Source organism: Festucalex cinctus, chromosome 1, assembly GCF_051991245.1.
Source record: "Festucalex cinctus isolate MCC-2025b chromosome 1, RoL_Fcin_1.0, whole genome shotgun sequence".
NCBI classification, from domain to species: domain Eukaryota; kingdom Metazoa; phylum Chordata; class Actinopteri; order Syngnathiformes; family Syngnathidae; genus Festucalex; species Festucalex cinctus.
This window is the reverse complement of record NC_135411.1, coordinates 40,178,787-40,183,128: the sequence shown is the minus strand read 5'-3', so window position 1 is coordinate 40,183,128 and position 4,342 is coordinate 40,178,787. Positions and strand designations below refer to the sequence as shown.

At 38.0% G+C, this 4,342-nt stretch overlaps 1 long non-coding RNA gene across 1 annotated transcript; it reads right to left on the bottom strand.

Moving 5' to 3' along the window:
- Positions 1–1,809: 1,809 nt before the first annotated feature.
- Positions 1,810–2,789, bottom strand: LOC144027011 (uncharacterized). Its single transcript, XR_013285353.1, has 2 exons — positions 2,640–2,789; positions 1,810–2,558 (listed from the first exon to the last, which is right to left on the bottom strand). It is a non-coding gene; the product is annotated as an uncharacterized LOC144027011 (long non-coding RNA).
- Between the last annotated feature and the right edge of the window lie 1,553 nt (positions 2,790–4,342).

Genomic DNA, 4,342 nt, shown 5'->3' with positions numbered 1-4,342 from the left:
TACTTCTGCTCGTTTGCATTATAAGACCTTGGTGATGTATATTTTGCTTGGCATACTTTATTAATTAAGTCATTTATTGTGCTACTTAGAGATGCTTGAATGGGAAGACAACAAAAGCGTTGTTTCATTTTTGGTAATTCTGCGTTACAACAGAACATTTGAAGGCATTTACATTTGTTGTTTTTTTTTCTTTGTTGAGTTCTCGCTGTCATGCTGCTATAACGACCGACTATTTTTGGAGTTCATGCAGCTAATTTTTTGTTCGTTATAAGGAAACACCGGGAGGTGAAAGTCTAATTAAACTGTGGTGGAGTGTATTGAATTTAATTGAAGTTAACACTGCTTTAAGTAAAGGTCATTCCAGCTATGTTGCACTGCCTGCTGTTTTTTTTTAGGTGAGCTGCTTATTTAGTCAGTGGACAGCAATCCCCAAGAAGATGACTGTTCGACGCTTCCGCCATCCCATTTCGATGTCGCTTTTCCACGCTATGCCTGCACAAGGGATCACAGGGAACGTCACAACCATTTACACTCATATTGGGTTCTTCATAGTGTGCCGATTATCTTACATGCATGTTTTTGATAACAAACACAAGCACTAGTCCACCTTACTGCCCATTTTGGAGATAAGATGCAGATATACTACAGCATGACCGGAACTTGCCTGTGAAAGCCTCACATTTAAAATCTCTCAAAGGATGGGAGGTCTTGCTGTAAGCTATTCAACAAATGTAGTGATTTGGGGTTGAAACCTGCTTTGCCATTGTATTCCACTTGTCAGTGAGTAAACACATCACTATTTGTCAAATAAATACATACTAGATGTTTTAGCAGCACACTTTTGTTGACAACAAATGAAAATACACAAAGAAATTCGCAACTTCTTGGCCAAAACCAAATGACATGCCGATATGAATCTCCTAACACATGTAACATAAGCATGACTGCCACAATTCACAATGGAGGCACTCGATGTTACTCGGTTATGTCCTTCGAATGATGTATTTCTTCAGTTTGGCACCTTGCACCAAAACATTCTTACTTGAGTTTGTTCTATATTCTTGAACAAATGGGTGCTTTTATATAAAATAAAACGGTGGTGCAACAATCATTTAGATAAGCTTCATTTTTTGATCATTTCTTTCCCAGTTTCCTTCTGACAGGAAGGTAAGGAATTAAATAAAAAGCCGGACAGGGTGTATAGCCTGGTCACAAACAGTTGCAAAAAAAGTAGGTGAACCCTTTAAAATTTCTTGACTTTTTTTTTTATTCCTTCAGGCGTATTTTATTTAGTGAATTCATACAACACTGTGGATAAAGGTAAAATTTGGTAATGTATCAAATTGGATGGAAATGAGAAATGAGGAAATATTATATAGATAAAAACAAAACATAATCCTTTCACATGCTTTTTTTTTTTTGTGGTGGTGGTGGTGGGTGGGTGGGGGGGGGGTGTTGGTGTCTAATAAAAGATAAAAAAAATCTTTTTCTACCTGATGTTTATCGAAAGGCTTGTATGTTCAATAAAGAAAAAGTATTCAAAATAAATAAAATTGCTTGGATTTTTAAACAGGTTGGTCATAAAATATGATCTGATCTGCATCCAATGCGATCGAGGAAGGTATGAGGTCAAACTTTTGTGACCTCAGACCAGCAAAAGTTCACTGGATAACCCCTTTGAACTGGATGCTCCATGTTGCAAAGTCAGGGAGAAAAAGGACTCCGACTTCACCGACCAGCTTCAATCTGACGTCACTCAACAATGGCCATCGCCAGAGAGACACAGACCATAAATGGCAACACATAATGTAGCTGTACATGATTATACCTTTTATTACGTTAATTTAGTTATTTGAAATAATTTACTTCACGTAACACAATGTGATGATTTGTACCTACCGACTGCATGAACGAGAACAACACTTTATTGGAATAAAGCCATCTTTGTTGTTTACATCCATTTGGCGGTGGAATAAGAGATCATGGGTGCCAATTGGTTGTATCCAAAAAAAAAAAGCTGTATTTATGTGACAATATCAGCAGTCCTACTTAAAGTGCGGGTTCATTGCTAGTTCACTCAGACGCACCAAACCCACTCTGCGCAATATGTCGCAGCAGGCTTGCAAATTAGGTAATGAAGCCATCAAAACTGCTTCAACACATGGGTCCCGAACAGCCGTCATTCAAAGGCAAGCCTCTCGAGTTTGGAAAAGAAAAAAGGATTACACCAAGATGGGACTATCTTGTTGAAGTCAAACAAGCGCAGGGCTCCCCCGCTAATTGCATAATGGTGAGTTGTATTCTATTTGTTTCAGTGCCGGTCTGTCCAAATATATCCCAATGTGAAACCTGTTATGGCTCCAAAAGGTGAAGAGGATGCAAGTGAAGACAAGAAAGAGAATAACAGATTATAGTGATGATGAGATGCTTATTAAGACAAACTTATGAGGTGCTGGAGGGAACGGGTTGTGGTCAGGGAGGGAATCCAAGTGCTGTGTTCAGGTTGGCAGGAAGTTCGGTTCAAGGCAGGCTTGTGGGAAGTGAAGACAGGAAGCTGGCTGGAGATGAAAAATGCAAACATGCTGGACGAGAATAAAGAATTCAAAGGAAGTACTAATTTAGCGGCTGGAGGTACAAACTTGACATAGTGTTGACCATCTGGCTGCGCGGTGTCGGCCAAGATGAGTTTAAGGAGGGCAGCTGCTGATTAGTTGACGAGGTGCAGCTGTTGAGTGAGTCCAGCACACCTGTGTCAAAACCTGCAACGACAGAGACACGGGGAAGATGGCAAAGGTTCACATTCATTTTCCACCCTGCGCCCTCTTATTTTTGTTACATTCAATTAAAATAAAAAGGAAACAATCTGTGTAGTGTTAGTTCAGACAGACTGTGTTTGTTGTGAGGCTTGTGAGATCACATTTTGTGACCAATTCATGGAGAATTGCAGGGAATTCTAAAAGGTTCACTTGCCTTCCAACTGTTGACAGGCACTTACACTCACATTCACAACTATGGACAAGGGGTGTACAAACGTTTCTCTCCAAAGGTTGCAAAGACCATTTTGAATTAATTTACTTTGATTTATCAAGAACATCAAAATCAGTCAATCAATTTTTTGAAAATCTTCTACCTGACCAACTTTCTTTAAGGCAGTTGAGGATTTTGCAATGTTCTGGGCTGGTTGAGACCCTGTAACCCACCAGAAAATATCAGCCTCTGCACTGATTGAACAGAAATCCCAACCTTGACATTCAGAACCAAAACAGGTGCAATTTGTTGTAAACGAACCAATTTCAAAGCAGTAGCCTGGGAATCATTCATGTGATATTTTCACAATTTGAATCGCAGCAGAAAGTGGAGGAAAACATTTTTGCTTGTAAAAGTTATTTATTTAACAGTGTTAAGAAATGTTTTACTTGTTGAATTGACAATACTCCATTTGGATCTTTGCATATTTAGTAGAGCTGTCAAACGATTAAATTTTTTAATCAGATTAATCACATCTTAGAATTTTGATTAATCATGATTAATCACTGACTTAAAAAGTCTTTTTTTCCCCAACATATTTTGCCCACTAAATTTGAAGCGCACCTGTTATGTGTTAATTTTTTTTACATTTAATGTTATGAGGACGTCTTCAAAAATTATATCCACTGCACACACTCATCCTGCTTTTTCTAATCAACTAATTATTTGCATAATTTAAAATGGGAAATATGACCTATGGCATTTGTAAAAATGTATTAAATGCTTTACTTTAATGCATGTAGTTATGTTTATTGCTCAAACTCCAACAGCTATCTTTAATGTAACCATCCATTGGCGGCTAAAAAGGATCATCTGCGGTCAAAATTAATAGTGTGATTAATCTGTGGTAATACAATGATTAATGCGTTAATTTTTTGTGATTAATTAATTAGTTAACGCTTTAACTTTGACAGCACTAATATTTAGAAAAGCTCAACAGAATATACAACAAATGTATTAGCGGCAAATGTCATTTTTAGTGTTTTGAAAGGGGACACTTAAAGATTGATGGCGGGCCACAAATGGCCCCCAAGCCACAGTTTGGACAGTAGGGCTTTAGAGTAATCCGTTAACGACAAGCTGGAGTATTCTGAGGAGAAGGTGCTCTGTATGAAATATAAAACGGTACATATTGAAAAGCTTTGGAAATTAGGCACGGTCCCAAAATTGGGTCACAGTAATAACATTTTTGCAATTCTGTGAACGCCATGTTGCTTGAGGACAGTGAGCAGGGACTTGAAAATCTTGTGTGGCCTAATACTTAGCTACATTGGCTAATAAAAATTCTCCTTTAATGACACTTCTGATCAGCACA